This window comes from Schistocerca nitens, chromosome 4 (genome assembly GCF_023898315.1).
Source record: "Schistocerca nitens isolate TAMUIC-IGC-003100 chromosome 4, iqSchNite1.1, whole genome shotgun sequence".
Taxonomy (NCBI): domain Eukaryota; kingdom Metazoa; phylum Arthropoda; class Insecta; order Orthoptera; family Acrididae; genus Schistocerca; species Schistocerca nitens.
In genome coordinates, this window is record NC_064617.1 from 623,399,869 (window position 1) to 623,427,169 (window position 27,301).

Genomic DNA, 27,301 nt, shown 5'->3' on the forward strand with positions numbered 1-27,301 from the left:
TCACAGGTCAATTGCAGAACAGTTTGTGAGTTCTGATCAATAATAATTACAGAAACAAGTTTAACAAAATTCTGCTCACATGGATTTAGTCGTGGTTAACCAACAGTGGTGCGGTGCAGGAAGGAAGCCAGAAAACCTCTCCACAAATGGTTTCTAACTCCGGGCCATCAAAAGGCTTCCATGTACACACGCAATGAAATACATTTTTCCAGCCATCCACACTTCCTGTTACTCGGATTTAACCGCAGTTCGTTCCTGGCATTGCCACAGACACGTGCCGATAGGTGTCAAGTTCTCAGGATGAACCTGGCTATCAGATTTTTATCTCAACAAAAAAGATCCTTTTGTAGCGTCCTGCACAACGTCATTTGTATCATATACGCCTTCCTCCTATGCACCCACTGTACAAAGAAAGGACACAGTGAACAACCTGTTTTATACCTGCTAGGAGCTGCTATCAGCACTGAACAGGTGCGTGACACTTTGGTCCTTCTAATTTAATATCCGTGTCGCAAGCCAGCAATGGAAATTTTCAATGGCCACAGAGAATAACATGCCTCAATCATCCTGATAAAAGTAAATCAGAAGAAGTAATCAACTGTGCAGTCATTGGCAGTAATGAAAACTATGCAATTACCATGTGGCGTTACGAATTCTACTGTATTGATTATTGGGAAGTGCGTATTACATTAGAAACTAGGTTGCTCTCCTGGATAGGCATACACTGCCTTGTACTGCCTTCAATCTATATTTCACTTGCTATACAAACTACTATAAGAAATATAAGTTGAAGCCCTTTCACAGTTGCTGTGCTATATATTTCTGTGCTATGCTTAACCTCATCATGACCACACTATTAGACTGTAAGTAAGAAAGGGAAACTGATCACGCTGTGTTACTTCAAAAACATGGCAGTTAACATGGCGTAAAAGCAATAGTTCTATATAGATCGTAAAGGATAGAGAATGGAGATGAGAGTCATAAATTATCATTGAAAATCATCCTCAGACCGAAAAGAAATTGTAATCGTCGGTGAATGGTGGACTATGTGCATCAGTTTCCAAATGAACATCATGAATGGAACTGCATGCAAGTGTAAGTCACAAAATGGCATATCTCTTGGCAGCACATTTAGCTACTCGTCTTCAGTAGGCCAAGGAACACAGAGACTGGAAAGTAAACTTCTGCCGGAAGACATTATGTTGCCTCCCTGCAAATGAAGGAAATCTTCGTTTGCAGCAATTGGCCAAAGGGGCATTTAACCTACAATCTGTGGCGATCGCATATCAGGTTCGATGTGATTCTGTGATTTTTTGGAGACAGTGTTTTGTGCGTAATGCACTCACATTACCATGAACATGAACCTTGTTTATTTCAACACTGTCAGGACAGGTGGTTACATAGTTGTGAGCATATTCGTACACTCTTGGTTTGTTGAACATTCAAGCACCCTATTGCACTTCGACTAGAACTTTAAACCACTTAAATCACTCTTCCTTAAGACCAGAGGACGTCTGGGAGGGTGTGGAATAGCAGATAAACGATAGCAGTAAACATACCTGCAGCAGCTGTGTGGCATCTAATCTGCCAATCATCAAAGAGAGCCGACTGGCTGATATGAAATAATTTGAAGAAATCTGTGGAGTCTTCATAATTGAATGGAGGCCTTTATTAAGGCTAGAGGATTTGTTAGACGGTATTTCGGTAATGTCTCCTGGGAGTGACTGTTCTGTTTGTTTGCTGTACCTAACGTACAACACTGAAACGCTGTAATAATAGATTCATATATGAAAAGAAATACGCGAGATACACGCGTTCAGATACGCATGCAAAGGATTATAATTTTGTTATTTAGGCAGGTAACTATAAGCAACTTTACTCATTCTGTAAAGTTATGAACACGATTTGCTAAAATTATTCCCCAGAGTCATAGCAACAAATTGTAATTTTTAATTATACAGGACGAGTCACTAACTATTGCCACGCAGAATAACTCCGAAAGTAGGTATCAGCTGAAATCTTTGTCGAACAAATGTTGCATGGGACAATGCGGACCATAATATGACGTTGGTATTTTGTTGCTAGGTGGGGTCGCGTCCGAGGTATGAAGGTCAATTCTGTTTTTTTAAAAGGGATACTATAGTTTGGTACATATTTTCTGATAACTGTTACTGAGAAGAATCCAATGATGTGTAACAGTAAGGTCTTTGAAGGTCAACGAATGTCACAAAGATGGCATGAACGTTCATTTACAGAAGGTGTTCGAAGTGATGACCACTGATATAAATGCAGTGCTGCAATCTTCAATCATGGGTTGAGTGGTATTCCTTATTATATCGGCACTTAACGAAGCACATGTCTGACAGTTCTCTCTCGCATATCTTCAGGTGTAGTTGTAACGTCTTTATAAACAATGTCTTTTACGAATCCGCACAAGAAAACATACAGAGGCGTGAAGTCTGGCTAACGTTCCGGCCACGAGGTATCTCCTCCGCGTCCAATCCAACGATATGCGAATTGTCTCTGCAACTCATTTCTAGCCACGAGAGAAAAATTTGCCGGACACCCATCGTGTTGATACCACATTCTGTTCCTTGTCCCTAAAGGTATTTCTTCCAATAATGGACCTAATGTTTCTTGCAGGAATGTAGTGTACTTACTACCATTAAGATATCCTTCGATGAAATAGCGGCCTGTAATTATGTCCTCCAGAATCCCACATCACACATTCGCCGACCACGGTTTTTGGTGTGCAACTTGCCGCAGCCAGCATGGATTTTCAGTTGCCCAAAAATACATGTTATGCAAACTAACATTTCCATTGTTCGTAAATGTAGCTTCGACAGTAAATAAAATTAAATTAATAAATTTGTGATCCCTCTGAAACTGAAGTTGAGCCCAGCGGCAGAATTCAATGCGACGCATAAAGGCCGTACCAGTTAATTCTTGGTGGAAACTGATATGATAAGGATGACATTTATGGCGACGCAGAACACAAACAACACTACTCTGTCTCATGCCAGATTCCCTTGCACTTTGACTCGAACTAACACAAGGATCTCGAACCACAGTAGCAAGAGTATCAGTTTCCGTTTCCTCGTTAGTAACTTTTCTTTGCCGGATATGTTTCCGATGCGTTAAAGATCCATTTCTTATCAATTTATCACACACATACTTAAATGTACAACTTGTAGCGTGAGTACGTTGAGGATATCTTTCAGCGTGTAAGTCTCCAGCTCTCACTGAATTTTGTTGGATTTCTCCGGAAATGAGAAGAATATCGACTAGCTCTTCGAAGGAACACACCACTCACATTGGCTTGGCTTGATTCGACGATACTAGTCTTACCGTTCCTGTTACTGTTATATTGCGAAACCGTCGAATGGTGTTTACATGTCACTGGCACGTTAGATGGATACGCCGTATTTGGCGAATATTTACTAATTGCACGATATACGAGAGAAACTTGTCAGAGCATGTGCTTCGATAAGTGCCGAAGTAATAAGGAATATCACTCAATCCATGATAAGACGATTGCAGCACTCCATTGATACCAATGGTCATCATTTCGAACACCTTCTGTAAATGGACGTTCATGCCACCTTTTTGACCTTCGTTGACCTTCAATGACCTTACTGTTACATATAATTGGATTCGTCTAGCTAGCCGCTATCAGAAACTAAATACGAAAGTACAGCACCTCATTTAAAAAAAAAATTGACTCGACCCCACTTAGCAATAAAAAACCAACGTCATATTATGGCCTCCGATGTCCAATGCAACTTTAGTCCCACAAACATTTCAGCTCGTATCATGCTTTCGGAGTGTTTAAAGGTGACAATAGTTAGTGACTTACCCTGTATAATAATTTTCTCAAGACTCTGCTTCAAATTCGGTCAGTCTCATTGATGTCATTCTTATTTTAGTATGTGTATTATATTGAGACATAAAAAAGAAAAATATATTTCGTTTACGTCCTCTGCTATGCTTACACAGTGCGATTCAGTACCAACTCGTCAAGGCGTTCATTTTCTTTTGTCAATTCCCTCCACACACGTATAATTTTCGCAGTAGCATCCTCTGGAGGAATCGATAAGTCCGCAATATTACACACTCACGCAGTCCAATCAATATGCCCCGCTCATGCAGGTGTCATTATTATCGACGAGGCGCACTTGTAATTGTTTTGACATTCCCGTTTTAGTGGATGGCTCTTCGAGGTTCGCGTGACACTGGCGTTTACGCTCACTCAAGATTGTGTCTTGCTACGCCTACGAGTACGGTATCTACAGCAGATGGACAGTAATATGGCAACACAGCAAGAAATGCGTGCTTGAACATCAGAGTAGATGCTAGCTACGCATGAAGGTAGCACTGTTGTATGTGACCACGAACGTCACTTGTGCAAGGTCCTCAGAGAGGTGAGACTGTCAGTCGTCATCAGAATCGTTTTCTGTGCAGTTGTGAGTCCATTATCTCGGAGCTCAGTGCATTCATTCGCGGGATAATTGTTGATGTTCGTCTGGTGAGTGTTTCTTTAACCAGGGTAGCCAAAGTGTTGGGTTTTCAAGAGGCAACGTGTTGTAGAATATTTAACTTTGATATTCTGATCTGAAATAGTTGCACAGAAAATCAGGAGTATGTCTTTACGTAAGAGGAAAAAAAAAACAACAGTTCCTGCTAGCATAGATCTTACATAACTCCAACTTGTTTTCGGCAAAGTATCTCAAATCACTTAGACACTCTTATTCAACTGATCTAGAAAACTTGTTCGTCCGATCGTTCTCACATTTATGGGTGGCAGCAGGAAGTCCACATACGTGCTAGTGCAATGTTTTCTGTGGAGGGTGGATGGTAGCTGTAATATTGTATAAAAACGGAAGATCAGCGAATTAATGATGTTCCCAATAACGGGAATGACCGTGATGCAGGTTTGTACTATTTATCCATTGTACGTCCATCCTTGTTGTCTACAAACTGCCGATAATAAGCCATCGCTCGACGAAAGATCCGTACCCAAAGACTGGAAAGTTGCACAGGTCACACCAATATTCAAGGAAGGTAGTAGGAGTAATCCACTAAATATCGTCACTAAATATCGTCTCGTTAATGTCGATATGCTGCAGGATTTTGGAACATATACTGTGCTCAAACATGAATTGCCTCGAAGAAAACTATTGACACATAGTCAACATGGGTTCAAAATATCGTTCCTGTGAAACACAACTAGCTCTTTATTCACAGGAAGTGTTGAATGCTATTGACAAGGGACTTCATATCGATTCCGTATTTGTGGATTTCCGGAAGCCTTTTGACACTGTACCACACAAGCGGCTTGTAGTGAAATAGCGTGCTTATGGAATATCGTCTCAGTTATGTGACTGGGTTTGTGATTTGCTGTCAGGAGGTCACAGTTCGTAGTAATTGACGGAAAGTCATCGAGTAAAACAGAAGTGATTTCTGGCATTCCCCAAGGTAGTGTTATAGGCCCTTTGCTGTCCCTTACCTATATAAATGATTTGGGAGGCAATCTGAGCAGCCGTCTTCGATTGTTTTCAGATGACGCTGTCGTTTATCAACTAATAAAGTCATCACAACGATTTAGAAGAAATTCGAAATGGTGCGAAAAGTGGAAGTTGGCTTTAAATAACGAAAAGTGTGAGGTCATCCACATTAGTGCTAAAAGGAATTCGTTAAACTTCGGTTACACGATAAATCAATCTAATGTAAAAGACATAAATTCAACTAAATACCTAGGTATTACAATTACGAACAACTTAAATTGGACGAAACCCATAGAAAATGTTGGAGGGAAGGTTAACCAAAGACTGTGTTTTGTTGGCAGGACACGTGGGAAATGTAACAGACCTACTAAGGAGACTGCCTACACTACGCTTGTCCGTCCTCTTTTAGTGCTGCGCGGTGTGGGATCCTTATCAGGTAGGACTGACGGAGTACATCGAAAAAGTTCAAAGAAAGGAGAAAGACAGCACTTTTGTATTATCGTGAAATTTGGGAGAGAGAGTCACATAAATGATACATGATTCGGGCTGGAAATCTTTAAGAGAGAGGCGTTCCTCGTTGCGACGGAAACTTCTCACGAAATTCCAATCATCAATTTTCTCCTCAGAATGCGAAACTACTTTGTTGACACTAACCTACATGTGGAGAAACGATCACCACGATAAAATAAGTGAAATCAGAGCACGTACGGAAAGATGTAGGTATTCATTCTTTTCGCGCGCTATACGAGACTGGAATAATTGAGAATTGTGAAGGTGGTTCAATGACGCCTCTGCTAGGCGCTTAAATGTGATTTTCTGAATATCCTTGTAGATGTACACGATAAAATTAAGAAAAAAATACTGGAAAATGATAATAAACATACCTTGATATTAAAATTATATTTCCTACTACTATTTACACAGTTTTCCTATACCTTTACTTTAGTTCAAATGGTTCAAATGGCTCTGAGCACTATGGGACTCAACATCTTAGGTCATAAGTCCCCTAGAACTTAGAACTACTTAAACCTAACTAACCTAAGGATATCACACACACCCATGCCCGAGGCAGGATTCGAACCTGCGACCGTAGCAGTCCCGCGGTTCCGGACTGTAGCGCCAGAACCGCACGGCCACCGCGGCCGGCCTTTACTTTAGTCACAATTGACATATCGTCCATAGATGGACTTAGCTTTTACATTCACATCAGTTTCTTTAATGGTGACTAAAAAATGCTAGTACTAGCAACCGTTCTCCTCCAAGTCTACAACAAAATTTGCTTATTCTTTCCTTTTTTGTGTTTTCGCAAGTTCACGGAATATTGCCGTCGCAAACCAGGGAGAGCCCAGCTGTCTCGCTGTGCATATGAATTATCGTTGTCGAGTAGTTCATGCCTGGTGTAAAGTTATGAAACAAAATTATGGAACTTATTTACAGCACACGATACAAAAAGAGACAGTAAAGTATCGAATGTTTACACCGCAAGCAGCGAAAGCGGAAGGTCGTGACCCACTTAGTCACACTACGGACGAAAACGTGTGTTGAGTGATCGTGAATGACAGTCATTAAAGAAGATTAAGGCCTATGGCGAACAATAAGATAGCGATGGCTGCAAAAGTCACGGCAGAAACGAATGACGCACACATGAACACTATCAACAACAAAACAGCACGAAGGGTGCTCCGTAAGCAGAGAATTGTGGGGCCAGCTATAACTCCAAAACCTCTCATCAGGGACTGAAACCTTCATAGCAGGAAAACGTGGTACAAAATCGATAAAAACTGGACTGTGGAGCACTAAATGAATAGCATTTAGTCGGGCGGGTCTTGTTTCACACTGTTGCGAAATTGTGGCAGAATTTACGTCTCAGGACGGAAACATGGCGCGGGTTCGTTGATGCTTTGGGTAGCCACATCGTGGTATTCCATGGATCTCATGGTTAACCTGCTATTTCACAGCACTGCCAAGGATTATGGGAGCATTTTGTTTGGTCAGGTCCACTCCATGGTACAATATCTTTTCCCCAATGGCGTTCCAAGAGGACAGGACTCCAGTCCCCTATAGCTCGCGTTTTCCTGGCGATCTACTACCGAGAGAATGGTAAGAGATCGTTATCCATGTTCATCGTTGTTACCTAGACTGGGCGCACTATTTTGCAGGGCGAACGGTGTAAGACTCACTTGAAGACCGTGCAGCTGGACGTTGTGGTCGAGCCGTTCTAGGCGCTACAGTCTGGAACCGCGCGACCGCTACGGTCGCAAATTCGAATCCTGCCTCGGGCGTGGGTGTGTGTGATGTCCTTAGGTTAGTTAGGTCTAAGTAGTTCTATGTTCTAGGGGACTGATGACCTCAGATGTTAAGTCCCATAGTGCTCAGAGCCATTTGAACCATTTGAAGACCGTGCAGGACCGGTATTTATTCATTCAGAGACGAATGGAATGTTTTTTCAATGCAAACTATTTTCCTACACGTTATTAGGAATGATGTGTTTTTGGTGGTCCCATATTTTTGTTGTGTGGTGTTACACTATTCTATTTCGAATCCGTTTTCCTATTTCTGTATGCGTGACACAATTTTACAGGCTTAGTGGCCAGTTACATTGTTCCAGAGGCCGCAAGCTGCACTTGACACAATGATTGAAGTACAGATGGTTCTGACATTATAAAATTTACTGCCTACGCTAGTTTTGCAGTCAGCTTAGCTATTCACGTTGTCTTCCTCCCAGTTAACTGCTACACAGAAATCCCTAGCTTGCACTGCACTGCAGTGATTTAACAACAATTCAGTGTTTTGCTTTGAAAGCACAGCTGATTTTACGCTGCTGACAGCTTTTTCGTTTTTCCGATACACAGTTCGGGGCGACGCATGTGGTGACTCTGTGGAGTTCTCGTTCCGCTGCCTCTAGATTTTGAGCAAACAACGACGCCGCCTACTTTTATTGACTCTCGCGAACAGTTCAACTGTTCCCCTGTGTTTTTTGTGCTGTGACAACGGAAACACGACCAACAAGCAACTTCTCGCGTGTTTTATTCACGAGCACTCTCATTCAACAATAAACTTTCCATTCCATTGCTTCCTTGACGCAGCCGCAGGTACCGGAAAAAATAACATAAGGCTCAGTATCAAGATATTTCTGGTATATAACAACTGAACGATGTTACTTAAATGTGAGGCGATACAGCATTCATGATGCTCATTCAGCATAACACAGATCTGAAACTTCGGCATGATGTCTAAGTTCTGAGGTACGAACTAAATGGTAAATTAATTTTCTGATATATTTTCAGCTTTTCTACACCTACATCGCTATACATAACAGGGAAACTACCATACGGTGCTTGACGGAACGTACCATGTACTGCTGTTAGTTATTTCCTTTCCTATTCCACTGGTAAATAGACGAGGGAAAACCGACTGACTATATGCCTTCGTACGAGCGCTGACTTATCTTATCTTCTGGATCCTTATTTGCCAATTATTTAGTGGATTATTAAAATCTCTGTCTTCCTCTACAGTTCTCACCCTCGACAGCTTCCTCTTCTACTATGGAAGTTATCCCGTGACGTCTTAACATGTCTTACCACCCTGTCCCTTCATCTTGTCAATCATTTCCTCATATTCCTTTCCTCGCGGTTTCTGCGGACAACTTGTCACTGGCAGTTGAACAGTTCTGCAGTTTGTCGAAAACAGCGGTTCTCTAAATTTTCTCTACAGAATTCTACGAAAAGAATGTCTTTACGCATTTCCGTTTGAGTGTACGGTGCATTTGTGAAATACTCCTGAATCAATCGGAGCTCTCGGTAATGAAAATAGCAGTTCGCAACTGAACTGATTCAGTGTTTTCCTTCAATCCGATCTAGTATCGATCCCATAGTCTCGTGTAATGCTCAAGTAAGGGTCAGTTAAGTAAATTGTCCGCAGTCTTGTTTATACAAAAAGTATTCGAGTGGAAGGTGAGAAACTACAAAAGCAGTTGACATTTGCACATGCCGCTTTTGGATAAAAATCAAAACGGGGCTCTCAGCAGGCAAGGTGATGCTCAGCGTCTTTTACAGCGCCCGCTGTAGAACACTTATCGAATTCATAGATTACGGAAAAACCATGAACAGTGACGTTCACTATGAGACACTCAGTAGGCCACACAAGACCATCAACAGGAGACGACCTGGGCCGTTCACGGAGAGAGTGATTCACCTCTACTATAACGAGGGTCAACAGGTCTCCAACGTCACGCAAAGTGTAATGGCTAAGTCGGAGGGATCCGCCTTTCTTTTCTTTTTTCCAGCGGTCTTCTGACTGGTTTGATGCGATCCGCCACATATTCCCTCCCGTGCCAACCCTCTCACCTCAGAGAAACATTTGCAATGTCAATTATTTGTGGATATATTCCAATCTCTGTCTTCCTCTCCATTTTTCGCCCTTACGGGTCAAATTTTTGTGACGGCATTTTTCAGCGGGCCGCAACCAAAACAAGCAAGAAAACAGCACTAGTTTACTTTATAAAGAAAATTTAAAAAATCTGCGGAACGAAACTTTATTATACAGTTTAATGAAATATAATGTTACTGAGATGTCTGGCTTTGTTTGACTGAACTAAGTGAGCCAATGTTGATGTCAACTGAAGTTGGCGCTACACTCAAAGAGTTTCCCAGTAGAACATAAGTAACTCGTTTTATCATTTGAGATTTGATGTAATTCGTCCTTCTAAAAGGTTCACACACGTAAGTGTTTCCAAATAAAGAAATCATTTTTAAAGCATGTTTGTAAAACGTTGAATATTTCTTCTTGGCCAAACATGTTGTACAGAACTCTTCCCAATCAACCTGAATAAATTTCTCTTTTAATTGTGAATCACATTGTATTTTGCCGCATTCCATTTGTAAATGACCAGCTAGTGAACACATGTCTACGGAGAATAGCTTAGCAAATAGATGAAAAGCAGACGATGTTTCTTAAAATCATTTAATCGGTTTTCGTATTTGTATTTCAAGTCAGGTATCAAAGAAGCGTATTTTATCGCTGCCGCCTGTGTGACATAAAATTTCTTTGACAGTGTAGGACAATTTGTGAAGTTTTCTGTTCGTAACTGTTGTGCTCAAAGCCAAAGTTTCATTTGGATTGCTGAAATAAGATCATGCATGACAATAAACAGTGATCTTTTCCTTGGAGTCGAGTATTAACATCATTTAGATGGCTAACTATACCGACCAAGAACGCAAAGTCTGAAAGCCATTCTTTGTTTTAGAACTCCGTGAGTCGCTTTGACTTGTTTTCAAAGACTGATAATATTTCTTACTCCAAACATTTTTTTCAACATTTTCGCATGTTGTTTACCATCTCACTTCTGTAGAATACGAAATGTTATCAGGCTCTGAATCGAAAGTCTTCAGAAATTCTGGGAACTGACGTTGGTTCAATCCTTTCGACTTAATAACTTTCACTGTTTTGACAACTACCTCCGCGACATGTTGCTTTTTGAGGGACTTAACACATAAATTTTCTTCATGGATAATGCAATGAAAGACTTAGCATCGACATATTGTCAACTTAAAGCCTCGTTTTAAGTAAACTGAACTAAACCTTGGTGTTTCCCGCCCATTGCTGGAGCACTATCCGTTGTTAGCCCCATCATGTGGCTAAGTTTTAACGAAAAGCTACTTAATGTCGGTATAACTGCTTCCAACATAACTTCGTGGTATCCTTAAGTGGATGCAATGCCCATAATTCTTCTGTTTTGTCACAGTGGGCATCAACACCTCCGACATTAATCGCAACTGGGCCAGTATTCGCCATATCTGTGCATTCATCGAAATCTAGAGAATAAAATTTAAACACACATGCACAGTTTTTCAAATTATCTTCAATGTGATTTCCAATGTAGTCCACACGTCCAGTAACAGACTGACGAGACAGGCTTATTTTTGAGAAATCTTTTTTGTTTTCTGGACACACAATTTCAACGACGGTCTCTAAGCATTCCTTAAACATTTCGCCAGATGAATATGGCTTTGAGTTTTTGCTGATATCATAGCTACTGCGTGATCGCTTTCACATAGCATGTTGACTCTGAATTCACCCTTGTAAATATCTCCTGTTGAGCAGAAAGTTTCGTGATTAAGTAGTTTACATGATATTGTCGAAATTGTGCCTTGTACTTACGAAACAAACTGCATGTTTAGTCTCGTAGTGCCGTTTGATGCTATATTCTTCTTGATCCGAGACAGCTTTATTAGATATCAAACATATGGGTCTTGTTTTGTACTATACAAAAAAATAGATTACAGTCCACTTGTCTTGCATAGCTCTCAACTCCTCTGTAACATTTCTCTGCTTCGGCCCTATTTGTGAAATAGTTGATGCCGTACAAAAAGTTTACATCTTGAACTGAAACAGCTATTATATATGGTACGTAAAGTTCAGAATCAAATATCGGTTACATAAAGTAGTTCCATGCAACTCTCAAAGATTCCCTACAAAATTTACTTTAAAGTTCCCCGAACTCGTTTTTAAAATCGTCAAGCTAGATGACTGTTTTGATGGGTTGTGTGAGTCTGTGGTAGGATGCCCAACTGCCACACGTGTGGCCTTCGATTCCCAGTTGTGGCAAATTTTTAAACTAATGTTCATGTTCCACAGGCACTTCCGTGAAGCGTAGGGTACAAGAAGACAAAAAAAACTTAATCCTTTCTCTTAAACAAGCATATATATAAAGGACCGGTGATTATAGTGAAAACTGTATTTTTGTGTGTTATATGTAATTAGAAATAGAGAAAGTGCATTTTTCATAAAAATGGCAAATATATGTTAATTAGCATGTCTTTAACCTATATAGGTTGTAACCTCCCACAAAATATTTAATAAATAAAAATGAACGAGATAAAAACTCCCCATGGAAATAATAAATAAATGTATTTTTAAATATTGTTACTTCTGAACAAAATTGGTTCCCATTTATAGCCCCCGTGCAGAAATGCATTCACATTTAACGTAACCACAAAATTCTTTTCTCATTTAATGTCAAGTTCGAAACAGAAAAATTCCTCAACACCAAAATAATAAAAAAAATTCAGTAACCTGGTAAATTTTATGACGACAGCAGCGCTGCGCCACGGACCTGTATTCTGAATATAAAAAAAAATTCTTACCTCAATAAAAACTGCAAATATATCTGCTCTTACATAAAAAATTTTCGGCACAGCTCCGTGCAATGCAGGCCTATGCTTTGTGATTCACGAAAGGAAAGATAATCCATTGAATAAAATCTTTAAATTGAAATGAATGCTTTTTTAAGTTACTTTATATTATAAAAATTATTATTGGGGCATTTTTTTAAAAGAAATAGAATGACAGTTACATTATTAGGTATGCGCAAGGCTGCTTCTTTACCTTCTACAACAATACTCATCGTCCAGAGTCCCGACCAGAGCAGACTGCACACAAGCGCAGACACGCGCCGACTACCGCCGACTACTGCCGACTCACGCAGACTACTGAAGACTACTGCAGACTGATGCCGACAAGCGACAAACAACAACTGACTACATACTGCTCTCTGGTCAGAGACTCTCCTAAGTCTTGCACGTTGGAGGCAGCGCATATAGCGCATACCTCTTACAAGGTACTCGAAGTGAACGGAAAAAAGTAATGACAAACTGGACTCGAATCAGCAATCCAGAAATTACCAATCTCTGGCGGTGCTTTTTCCACCTTTATGTACTTCATGCTTCACGGAAATGCTTGTTGAAAATGCGACTATCTTTAAAATTTATATCAACTATGGACATATGTTAAAAATTCAACGCCCTTGGGAATCGAACCCTTGCTCGCCACGGGGTAGGCAAGTATCGTACCAAAGAGCTACGTTGTTTGTCGAGTAATCGGACTTTCTTTTGAGTATTATACACACTTGGAAAACTTCATATTCTGTTCTCTCGAATGTTTGGCGGTGGTAATGAACTGCTTTAGGAAATCGATGTTTTAATTCTGAACGTAACGTAAAAAATTACATATGCTTCACTTAACCTAGCAGTCTTACTTTAAAATTTCTACCACCATTTTTTTTGTTACAATTATTTGTTAAATCTGTTTTACACTTCGAGTCCATAACATTATTATTTTCTGAAAATAAGAGATAAGAAAAGTGCATGAAGTTGCACTAAGAGGGTCCCCTTTCTATTTTTGTAATGCAGAATCCTTTAATCTCATCAGTAAAAACAAATTATTACAATTAAGTATTCATTTATTATGTATTACTAAAATTAAAAGGAGGTACTGAGAAAGAAACCATTGATAAAATCGATTGCTGAACCTACTCGCCATAATCGAATACGTAAAATAAATGCAAGCCTACTAAAATTAAAGACAAACATCACAGATTAATTGTAAAAAGATAAAAGTTGCCTTTACTTACCTGAAGTGATGATAGGTCTGTCGTGGTCGAATGTGCACTGCGCTTACACGTGAAGGGCCATAACTTTACGGCCGATAGTGTTGTGAGTTTGCAGTAAAATTAGGTATGATATGTATTGGCTATGTTTGGCACTCTTCTGCCTCGCACAGCGCAACAAACATGTCCGGCTGCGCAGTCCATATTCGCGCTGACTGTTGATTGCATATCGTCAAGGCGAACTATCTTCTGTTCAAGAGGACGTGCGGGCTTTTCAAAATAAATCCAACATAGTGATTATTTACAAGTAGGAATATAGACAAAAATCTAATGGTAGTTGAATCTATGAACTGAGGTTGTCCTATAGTAACTGGATACGATGCGAAAGACGCTTACTGGTATGCACCTTTGAGGATTTTACATGAAACAAAAGTTAAATGTTTCTTTAATGTGAAACAGTTCCACGGGCAAAGCAGTAGAGCCCCACAGCACAGGTTGGAAACTCCTGTGTTACAGCTCAACTCTAGTACTATGGAAGTCATTCCATGATGTCTTAACAGGTGTCCTCCCATCCTGTCCCTCCATCTTATCAGAGATTTCCACATATTTCTTTCCTCGGTGGTTCTGTAGGGAACCTCCTCATTGCTTACGATGTTAGTCCACCCGATTTTCTACATTCGTCTGTGGCACCAGACCTCAAATGCATGCATTCTTTTCTGTTCCCGTTTTCCCACACGCATTCCATGTTTCACTACCAAACAATCTGCGCTATAAATGCACATTCTGAGAAATACCTTCTTCAAATTGAGGCCTGTGTTTGAGACTAGTACACTTTTCTTGGCCAGGAATGCTCTTTTTGCCAATCCTAGTCCGCTTTTCATATCATTCTTCCTCTGTCCGTCATAGGATATTTTGCTGTCTAGCTAGTTGAATTCCTTAACTTTATCGCCGGCCGCGGTGGTCTCGCGATTCTAGGCGCGCAGTCCGGAACCTTGCGACTGCTACGGTCGCAGGTTCGAATCCTGCCTCGGGCATAGATGTGTGTGATGTCCTTATGTTAGTTAGGTTTAAGAAGTTCTATGGGACTGATGACCACAGCAGTTGAGTCCCATAGTGCTCAGAGCCATTTGAACCATTTTTGAACCTTAACTTTATCGACTTTGCTATCACCAATTATAATCTTAAGTTTATCGCTGTTCTCATTTCTGGTGCTGCTCGTTACATACGTCTTTCTCCCACTTACTCCCAGCACATATATTTCTCCTTGCCTTTCGCCGTTTTAAATCCAAACACTTCGTTCTTTGTCTTCCCCTCTTACTGTTCCCTCTCGCCTCTTGTACATATTCTATATTACCCATCTTTTCCTGTAGCTTAGACATATTTTTCTCAGAATATCGCACATCATGCACCATTTTACGTCGTGGAATGCTTTTTACAAGTCGATAAACTGTGATTTTTCTTCAGCCATGCTTCCATTAAAATCGCATCGTCAGAACTGCCTCTCTGGTGTCTTTACCTTTCCTAAAGCCAAACCGATCTTGATGTAACAAATTCTCAATTTTCTATACCATTCTTCTGTATACTATTCCCGTCTGCAACTTGGATGCATGAGCTGTTACCTGATTATGGTATATTCTCACACTTGTCGGCTCTTACAGTCTCCGAAATAGTGAGGATATGTTTTTCCGCAGTCTGATGGTATGTCGCCAGTCTCGTACTTTCTGTACATCATCGCGAATAACGGTTTTTGTGACACCTCCCCCACTGATTGTAGATATTCTGATGGAATGTTATCTATACCTTCTGCCTTATATCAACCTAAGTCTACTAAGACTGTTTCAAGTTCTGGTACTAATACTGGAGCCCTTCTCACTTCTGGATCGACTCTCTTTTCTTGTTCTATCTCGTCATCTGACAAGTCTTCCCGCTCATAGATACCTTTAGTGTACTCTTTCTACCAATGTGCTCTGCTCTGCATTTAACAGTGGAATTACGCTGCACTCTTAACGTCACCACCCTTGCTTTCAATTTCACCAAAGGTTTCTTTGATATTTCTATATCCTGAGTCAGACCTCCTGACAGTCATTTCTTTTTGCTTTTATCTATACATTTCTGAATCTTCCTTGACATTTTGAAAAACAGCAAAACTGACGGTTTAATCAACTTTCACATGATCGATATTGGTGCCCATCGCTAACTGAGCCGAGGATGACGCTGACGACAGGTAGGGCAGTGCTCACTGAAGGCTGTTGTGTGTACTGCCCAGGCTAAGGGGTAGCTCGTGGCGAGCCGACACAATGCGGACAGCAGGTAACGCCAGAACCATCGGGAAGCCAATAGTCATTGGATTTCTGTATGGGAAAAACGCCGCTACCACGTTCATAAAGTGCTTTTTTGCAGTGAGGGCGTTGCGAAGTACAGTAAAGATCGCGGAAGGCAGGCATCAACGAGCCTTGGGCGGGGAGTGCAGAGAATTCGGTGCGAGACTGCCGATATACTGCATGATACGATGCACTGCATATACTATGCAGTCTCTGTGAAAGCTACAGGTGTTTATGGCTCTATGCTGTCGTCAGAACACGGCAGGTGAGTTTGAGGAGACTGAAAATTTCTCGTCCCTGTAGCTGGCCCCTTATATATACTGGATGGTTACAGTTAAACTTTTCCTATTCAACACGTTATAACGCGGGAACTAATTACTGTGCGAGTACGAAACTTTGTAGCATTAATATCAAGGGCATGGGGAAGAGAAATGATGCAGAATCAATTCAATTGAAACACTTTTAATTTGCTGCTACGGTATATCATATCGCCACATTCCGGTTCCATTAGTGCTACAAAAGTAGGTCAATATGGGGGCCAATAGATACACAGAAGATCCTGAAAGCGCAGGATTGAGTTCTTCACTGTAGAACGAAGCATGTCCGTAGGTATATTGGCTACCTCTCTCGATATGCTCCGCTTCAGATCGGCATATGTGTGAATGTTCTCTTGGTAAACATCGTCCTTCAGATAGCCCCCCAGCCAGAAATCACAGGGAATGAGATCAGGTGATCGTGCCGGCAGAGCATTTGGAATGATCGGCTGATAATTCGATCGTTTCCAAATGTGTTTCGGAGAAGTAGATGAACTCCACGAGTGATGTGCATTTGCATGACAACTGTAAGGTTCAATGCGTCTCTCTCCTGCAGGGCGGGTATGACATGCTGGTGAAACTTATCGCATTAACGCTGGCCGGTCACACTGCACGTCTTTGGTCCTCGAGCGCCAACCTGTTCAAAAATGAATGACCGATGATGAACGTGGCCTTGAAGCCACGCCATATGGTGAAACGTTCACCATACAGAGGAACGTCATGCACAGTGACTGGAGGTGAAGATACCCAGACTTGGCAAATCTGTGTGTTCATCTCACCCGTCAGAGATAAATGAGCTTCGTCTGTCCATGGAATGGTACAGGGTTCAATCCTTGTGATAAAGTGGAGAGCGAAGTCAACACGTCGTTATGCGTCCTGTTGTGCAAGCTGCTGTACAATATGGACTTTACATAGATACCATTTGAGAATGGTTCGAAGTATCTACCGTACAGTACAGTGGACGACGGGATGTTCAATTGTGACAAAGCACGCGTACTGCGTGACGGTCGGGAACTGCGCGCAGCGTTGTCTGCTATAGCAGCAGCGATTTCATCAACCACCTGTAGTGCAACCGGTCGTCTGCTTTCCCGGAGTGAAGCCCTGTTCTCCATTTGACTAGAACTTCTTTATCATGCTCCGCAAAGTAGGTGGACAAAGAGGAACCTCCCGTGATCCTTCCAGCCGACGATATTCTCGAAGTGCAGCTGCAGAATTGCTGTTGTTTTGATAATAGGGCTTCACCAATAACGCCCTGCTCCTTTCTTCCAAGCTCATATTGACATGTTAAAAAGTGCACTACGACTGGGTTAGGTGATTGAGACTATGGCTCACAATGACTGAACACGGCATCTTGTGGCCAACAGATTCAGAAGGATGTAGGTTGTAGTAATTATTCAGAGATGAAGAGGCTCGCACAGGATAGAGTAGTACGGAGGGATGCATCAAACCAGTCTTCGGACTGAAGGCCGCAACAACAACATGTACGTGGTTCGACGAATGTTTTGGGGGACGCATTATCACGGTTTCCAATAGGATTGATGGAAGATATGAATGAAAATACTGAGGAAAATTGCTTCAGTTTGTCTTATTTTAAAAAGTAGTCCGGGAGAACCTCATAGTAACGTCACTAAAGAGGACTGAAAAAAGGCAAGGAAAAGACACAGCAATACTAGCCATCAAGAATATTTGAAAGGCAAGAGTCAAGCGAATATCAGGCAGTAAGTACTTATTGTACAGAACGTACACATTCGAGTCGCTGTGTCTGTTCTTCCTTCCAGAAGATTTTATCGACTATACGATACGATATTAAGATGAGCTACGCTCACTATGGACCAAGAAAATGCTTTTAGAATTAAAGACGCCATGCTGTTTTAAGAATATGGAACGGAGGATCAGAAAGGTATTACGTAATTTTAGTTAAAAGGAAAGTAATTGTACGGACTGCCTAAACGGTAAGCTCTAAAAACAAGTTATGCGGGCGCCTATGTTTCCGATTACTCCAAAGAAATTGAAGCAGCTCGCAGCCAGTGACCATCTAGGTCCCCTGCTCAGACAAAGAGAGGGCTTTTGTAATGTTTTCGTTGTTATAACTTAAAAATTCGTGTCACACCCAACAGTGGGCAGAGGAACATCAATGGCTGTTTCGAAAACATTCGAGAGGGATTTCTTGCCACAGGTGGGTCAAATGGAAAGGGTTACCTCGGATAATGGCCCACAGTTTCGATCGCAACTTTAGGTGGAAATGTTATAATGGCATAGGATTAGATCCCTTTTCATTTCATCCTACAGACCTGCATCCAACCTTGGAGGACGTGTTATGCGCGATTTAGGTAGTCTATTTAGGATTTATTGCTAACATCAGCACACATACTGAGACGTTTCCTGGCCAGACTTCCAGGATGTCATGAATGACTCACGGCTCCGCCAAGCTTCCGCCTGTCACTGTACTAAACAATCGACAATTGCGCGATCGGAGAACAGCGGCGGACTACCAGCCCAAAGAGAAGGAACGACACGAAAAGACTACCACAAAAGCACCAATCCATCTCAGACCAGCAGCCATGAAAGGAAGACAAGAGCAGACAAGAAGGCTAGGATTAGACATTTCTCGTCGTCTTTTCAACAAACAAAAAGCGGTATGCCAGAAATTATTTTCGGTCTATATATGACCCATGCAAATTTGCAGAATAGCGCTACAGAAAGCGCTGGAATTCGAATCGATGAAAACAGGAAATTCACGTGCTTTCCACCATATCAACAATGTCAAGGCCTTCACGGAATAAGAAGAAATTTGTGTATGGAACAAACAAATGCAGAATTTAAACGCAAGCAGCAGGAAGTCGGCCTCGCATAATGGATCAAAAGTATACGTCACCTTTCCTTTTATATCGTGGAGTTCATTTGGAAAACATGAGGTTGACTAAATTACTTCGGAGTCGAAGGACAAAGTAGTAATTCAAAGCAGTAGTGATTATTAACTTACACATCTGTGATGATTTCTTCTGTCATGGTTGTTCTTTATGCAGTAATTAAAATATTCATTGCCGCTTATACAATGGTATCGTTATAAAAAGTGTCGTGATGTTGTAAAGGAAAAGAACCGTTACTGCATGAGATCAGTAACCTGTTTTCATTTGAGAAAGAGATACGGGATTTTCAAGATGAATATGAAGACCGGAGAAGTAACTGGAAGACAACAGACAAGGGAAGGTCTGGGTTATCTTTTTTCATAACTGGGTATAAGCTGTCTGCTACAAAACTATCGAGGACGACTATGGGGTTGATGTTTCATAGGGCTGTTCTTAGGACGGAGGCATGTAGTGCTGATGTTTGTACTATTAAGGTCAACGGCGAAATAGCGTTTGGACACGGATAAACAGCATGGGGAGGGTCACCGAGGAGAGTGTGCGCCCTACGAGGGAGCGAAGGAGCAGTTCTGTAGGTCGCGCGATGCGCGACCGATGCTGGATGATCCATCAACCAAAAATTACGGTATAAACGTACATATACGAATTTAAGTAAAGGACAGCTTATGTTTTAAAGACTTACGTAGATAAATAAGACGTCATAGCCGTAAGAGTGAAAAGGATTGTCTGTCTGCGTTTCTGCTGTCCTTATTTTGAAAATCGACACCCATTCCGAGAGAAAGAATTTCTGAGTAGTAGTAAGGGAAAGGATGAGCGGACAGAAGTTAAGGGCACTCTCTTGTCGTTGGGGTGGAAAACTCCTCCTAAACGAGAAAGAATCAGCAGTGATCAACGGCAAGAGGATGTAGAAGACATTGGAAACTACTCCATTAAAGACACATAGCGTGTATCCACAGGTCATGTGGCCTGTAGTTGGAAAGTGTCATGATGATCTTTCCATTGGCAAGAGATTCCGGAATGGTCCCACGTTCTGATTTCCGCGAGGGGATTGCCAAGGAGTAGTTGACCATGAGAAAGAGATTGAATAACCAAAGGAGGGATAACGTTCTATGAGTCGTGGCGTTGCGTTTCAGAAGCTTGAACGTGGGAGGGAATTAAGAAACTCTGAAAATGGTAATGCAAAGGCTCAGTCTACGTATAATAGTGGTCAGCGAAGGGAAATGGAAAGAAAACAAGGATTTCTAGTTAGATGAGCACAGGGTAATATCAGCAGCAGAAAATTGTATAACAGGAGCAGGATTCGTTATGAATACGAAGGTAGGCCAAAGAGTTTGTTACTGTGAACCGTATAGTAATAGGATTCTTCTTATCCGAATCGACAGCAAACCAACACCGATAGCGATAGTTCAGGTATGCATGTAGATGAAGAGATAGAGAAGTTATATAAGGGTATTGAAAGGTTCATAGAGTAGGTAAAAGAAGATGAAAATCCAATAGGCATGGGGGACTGGAATGCAGTTGCAGAGGGAAGAGTTGAAGAAAAGTTTGCCGGAGAATGTAGGCTATGGACATGGAATGAGAGAGTAGAAAGACAAATTGAGTTCTGTAATAAATTTCAGCTAGTAATAACGACTAATTTATTCAAGAATCACAAGCGGAAGAGGTATACTTTTATTAGGCCGAGGGGTGAGGGAATATTACAGTCAGATTACTCCATGGTGAGATACTGGATTTTAAGGGTTACCCAGGAGAAGATACAGGCTGAGATCGCCATTTAGTAGTGATGAAGAGCAGGCTGCAGTTCAAGAGATTGTTCAGGAAGAATCAATACGCAAATGTGTGAGTACTAAGGAATGTAGAGATGGCTCAAATGGTTCAAATGGCTCTGAGCACTATGCGACTTAACTTCTGAGGTCATCAGTCGCCTAGAACTTAGAACTAATTAAACCTAACTAACCTAAGGACATCACACACATCCATGCCCGAGGCAGGATTCGAACCTGAGACCGTAGCGGTCACGCGGTTCCAGACTGAAGCGCCTTTAACCGCACGGCCACACCGGCCGGCAATGTAGAGATGCGTTTGAAGTTCTCTAAGGCTGTAGATACAGCAATGAGGAATAGCTCAGTACGCAGTACAGTTGAAGAGGAATGGACATCTTTAAAAAGAGCGATCACAGATGTTGGAAAGGAAAACATTGGTACAAAAAATGTAGCTGCGAAGAAACCATTGATGACAGAAGAGATAATTAATTTGATTGTTGAAAGAGAAAAGTGCAAAAATGTTCAGGGAAATTCAGGAATCCAGAAATAAAAGTTGCTGCGTAATGACATAAATGAGAAGTGCAGAAAAGCTAAGACGGAATGGCTGTATGAAAAATGTGAAGAACTCAAAAAAGAGACGATTGTCGGAAGAACTGACTAAGTTTATAAGAAAGTTAAAAGAAACTTCGGTAAAATTAAAAGCAAGGGTGGTAGCATAATGTGTGCAACGGGACTTCAAAATGGTTCAAATGGCTCTGAGCACTATGCGACTTAACTTCTGAGGTCATCAGTCGCCTAGAACTTAGAACTAATTAAACCTAACTAACCTAAGGACATCACACATCCATGCCCGAGGCAGGATTCGAACCTGCGACCGTAGCGGTCACGCGGTTCCAGACTGAAGCGCCTTTAACCGCACGGCCACACCGGCCGGCAACGGGACTTCCTGATATCATCTATGAGGGGGAAGATTTGTCTAATGTGATAGAAGAAGAAACAGGAGTTGATTTAAAAGAGATACGGTATTTAGTATTAGAATCAGAATTTGAGAGGTTTGGAGAATTTAAGATAAAAAAGTAGAAAGGATAGATAGCACTCCATCAGTATTTGTTAAATCATGGGTGTGGGGGCGGGTGTGTTGAATATATGAGTCTCGCGAGATACCATCTGACTTTCGGAAAAAATATCACCCACACAATTCCGAAGACTGCAAGAGCTGTCAAGTGCGAGAATTTTCGTACAATTAACTTAACAGCTCATGTATCCAAGTTGCTAAGGAGAATAATATATAGAAAAATGGGGAAAACAAATTAAGGAACTGTTAGATGACGATCAGTTTAGCTTTAGGAAAGGTAAAGGCACCAGGGACACAATTCTGACGTTGCGATTGATAATGGAAGCAAGACTAAAGAAAAATCAAGACACGTTCATAGGATTGGTCGACCTGGAAATCCACATGCGTCGCCAGTCTAGATACTTCCGAGACTGTATTAATAAAAATAATGAAAAGTTAACTTACACATGCTCTCGACCACTTGAGTTCAAAGCAAACAAAGCTCTTATAACCATGTGAGTCTGTCAGAAAAGTCCTGCTTTTGGATGATACTCAACTCGCGCCTCACCTTGACTTGAATATCGGTCTGTCATCAAAACATTGACCCATCATGTTGATATCCACACTTTGTCGTCCAGTACTTGTACTAATAACATCAAGTCTCGTCAACCGTGATGATGTTTTCCAGAAAAGAATTATCAGCGTTTAGCTGTCGAGTAGTGGCAGATGTCCGCGCGTTGTTGTTTTATTCGGGAACCAAGGTCTGCTGGACAAATATTTCTCACACTCTTCTTCTAAACACTATGAAGAATAGCTACAAGAAATGATTTGTAGGTGTTACTCCATTGTTATTTGTGACATGAGAGCCGCTAACAACTACCGCCACACGTTCGCCACATAACACTGTCTGCTCTAAACTGACTGGTAGATCGCCCATACAGAGTGGTCAGAAACAGTGTGGGTAGCTTACGAAGTTGTTGCAGGGAAGACTGGGCTGAGACATAATTGTTAACAGAATAAAGGTCATTACGTTGTGCTGTTTGCGAGTAATTTAGCAATGAAGTTAGCCAATCACTTAGTCTTGCACCAAATACAAGCTGCCTGCCAGAAACATTGTCGCCAAACTTGTTCACAGATTGTTTTCCTCAGGCAGAAAAAAACGTAGCTTTTGGTCATCAAGCTTAAATTTATTACAGATTGTAACTGATAACGGGCTCTTGAACAAGTGGCAACTCACGGACCAACATATGTCTCTGCATTTTAGCGCAACCAAGTGCTTGAGCCTGAATGTGCAACGACCTGATGGGCTAACTTCAATAGTAAATAACTCGGAAACGATGCTACGTATCCAACTTTATATAAACAATTATTAATTCTCAGCACGTCCTCTCCTGCAACACCGTTACAAGCTGTTCAGGTTGTTTCTGAGCACCCTTTAAGTTGTTTACAGTTGTTAGTTCAAGCTGCCGGCCGGGGTGGCCGAGCGGTTCTAGGCGCTACAGTCTGGAACCGCGCGAACGCTACGGTCGCAGGCTCGAATCCTGCCTCGTGCATGGATGTGTGTGTTGTCCTTAGGTTAGTTAGGTTTAAGTAGTTCTAAGTTCTAGGGGACTGATGACCTCAGAAGTTAAGTCCCATAGTGCTCAAAGCCATTAGAACCATTTTTAGTTCGATGTGGCCCGGTAATTACTGCGGTCATATCACCTGTACGCCAGGAATGAAATCACTGTTGGAACTTTGTGAACGGACGGTGTAGATTCCGGCTACAGACTGTGCCAGTGGCGGATACAGGATGTTGGTTTCGAAGGCGCTTGACATGTTGGTTTCGAAGGCGCTTGACCCAGCTGAGGCTGGCTTTATCAAGGTAAACAATGAAAAACTAAAAAAAAGGACACAAAATTTTATTCTGCCTATTTATAGTATGGCGAGAGTCCTCGGGTGGCTTTTTAGAAATTGTTCAATGACTTGACAGGTTGTAGGGTGTCAGATACATGAACCTGTCTTCCGTCACTGTCGTACAAAGGTACCATTTTAATAGCACATGCAAAGAGAATCTGCGCTCCACACAACGAGATGACATTGCAAATGCTGCGAGAATTTTTAAAGTAAATTTTATATTTAGGAAAAACTCATTTGTCTCCTGATGTGAATATGCTGCTCTTTGGAGGAGTGTTTGCTTATCCCTCCATGTCCAAAGCTCCTTCCTATGAGTTATTTCACCAAATAATAGAGAGGATGAGGCAGCTGGCTTCTATAAACACGTGTACCTCTCACTCCTGAGTTCAGATTTTCTGTTTTTACCGTGGCACTTCGTACAAGGATGAGCAGGCAGAGAACTGAAGAGTGCTCCACTCTCGAAAAGCTACTGCTCAGCTGTACTAATATAAAATCGATGAAAGAAAGTATACATTCAGTCAAATAAAACATTCCATGACATTAGTCTGAAGCTGTAAAGGACGTAACAGAAGAGAAAGATATGCTGCATCTAGCACAAAACCTTTGTATGTACACTCTAAGACAGAAAAACGACGCACCACGAAGAAATTATTCGAATAGGACGGAAATCGATCGATGTGATGTATATGTGCAAGCAAACAAATGGTTGCAATTTCAGAAAAATGTAATGAATTGTTCTAGAGAAAGAGGCTCAGAAATTGAACAATGCAGTAACGCGTTGCAACAAGTTGGTCGGTTTGATATCCATACTGTTCATTAACATAGTTGCTGTATATCCTTCTGAGGGATACGGTGCCAGATTTTGTCCAACTGGTGCTCTGGATCGTTAAAACACCGAAATGGTCGGAGAGCACTGCCCACAATCTCCCAAACGTTCTCAGTTGCGGAGATGCTCGGTGACCTCACTGACCAAGTTAGCGTTTGGCAAGCACGAAGACAGTCAGTATAAACCCACATCGTGTGCAGGTGGATATTGTATTGTTGATACCTAAGTCCAGGATAGCCTGCTCTGAAGGGCAACAAAAATCATAGAATATCGTCGACGTAGCAGTATGGTGTAATGGCACCGCGCATGACGTCCAAATGGGTCCTACGAAAAAGAAAAATTTCACCGCACACAATCACAACTGGTTGTCGAACCGAACCGTGGGCGACAGTCACGTTGTTTTCCCACCACTAAACAGACGAAAGCACACCGCGATAACAGTTAATAGACATTTTAACAACGCCGTTCTGTTTTGTTCGATTCGATGGACCGTACGTCAATGGCCTATGTGTACAGCAGCTCGGCGCGCCCACCCACAAACACACACTCGCATCTCAAGCACCAACCGCGTCCGCCGCGCGGGCGGCCGGCTTGTACTAGTAGCGGGGTGTGGTGTGACATCATCTCGAATGAGTTTAGTTTAGTTTTAGTTATGTCATGTTCCGTAGATCATTTTCCCAGTTATTTTATCGATATGATGTGGAACAAGTTACATTACAACATATATATACACACATGAATAGTGCTAATATTAAAATTACTGCAATTTTTAGTTCTACACATACAACTACATTCAGAGGTACAATTGTTTTTTACCATTTCTGAAACAGAAACTCGTCCATGGAGTAGAAGGAGTTGTCCTAAAGAAATGATTTTAAGCTAGATTTAGAACTTGGTCTGCTACCTGCCGGACTCTTTATGTTGGTGGGCAAATGATCAAAGACCTTTGTTGCTCAATATTGTCCTCCTTTTTGAGCAACTGATGGCTTCAATAACGGATAGGAATGGTCGTATTTGCCTCTAGTGTTGTACGTATGAACATCACGGTTCTTCGCGAATTGAGATGCATTATTTGTAACGAATTTCATTAGCGAATATATGTACTCTTCAAATTCGTTCAAATGGCTCTGAGCACTATGGGACTTAATATCTGAGGTCATCAGTACCCTAGAACTTAGAACTACTTAAACCTAACTAACCTAAGGACATCACACACATCCATGCCCGAGGCAGGATTCGAACCTGCAACCGTAGCGGTCACGCGGTTCCAGACTGAAGCGCCTAGAACCGCTCGGTCACTTCGGCCGGCTACGTACTCTGATGGTGCAGTTAACATACCTAACTCCTTGAAAACGTGCCTACATGACGTCCTTGGGTGAACACCACTAATTATTCTCATTGGTATATTTTGTACAATCAATACTTTATGTCTAAGTTATGGGTTACCCTAGAAAACTATTAAGACATTATAGAGTAGAAATATGCAAAGTACGTTAGGAAGCTGATCTGTTTATTATACTAAGAACGAAAGAAGCTGAACTTAATTGTTTGAGAAGCTCAGTAACATGCTTCTTGCATTTCAAGTTGTCATCAATGTAAACACCCAAAAATTTGGACTAATCTACCCTGTTAACTGAGCCCTGTCCATATGCTACATCAATTGCAGGTATGATTCTATTTGGTGTACAGAACTGGATACAGTAAGTTTTTTTCAAAACTAAGGGAGAGTCCATTTTCTGAGAACCACTTAATTCTTTGAAACAATATCTTCAGCTGCTTTTTCTGGAATGGGATTTGTTATAAGACTCGTGTCATCTACAGAGTATCAGTTCCGCTTGCTGTACGTTAACTGGGAGGTCATTCACATGAATAAGGCTCGTGGATTGAAAATTTGTCACGTGAACGTCTTCTTATACTAATTTGAAAACGTATTGCAGCTGCTTCAAGTGGGTTAATTACGGATAAGTAATGAAAGTCATTCTACAGGTAGTATAGTACTAAGTAAGTAGGATAATATGAAATTTAATTTGAGATATGTCAGGGTAGACCCATATACTTTCGGCAGGGGAGGAGGGATAGGAGGGAACTTGTGCCCCGTAGCCCCCTTCTGGATACGCTGCTGGAACGTATTATCGTCAATGGCTGTTTAAATTAGAAAACAGACTGTATTTACTGATTTTTCTTGAAAATATGAGAATGATAGGTGAAAGATACAAATTTGTAACGGTAGTGAGTCAGAGGCTGAGTGTTTCAAAGTACTAGGCAGTGCAGACTCAGAATGAAAGCTGCTGTGGGATTATTTACACTGCTCCTATAATCAAACATTTTAAAAATCCTGTGGTTCAGGCCAGATCGTTACAGGCATTACTG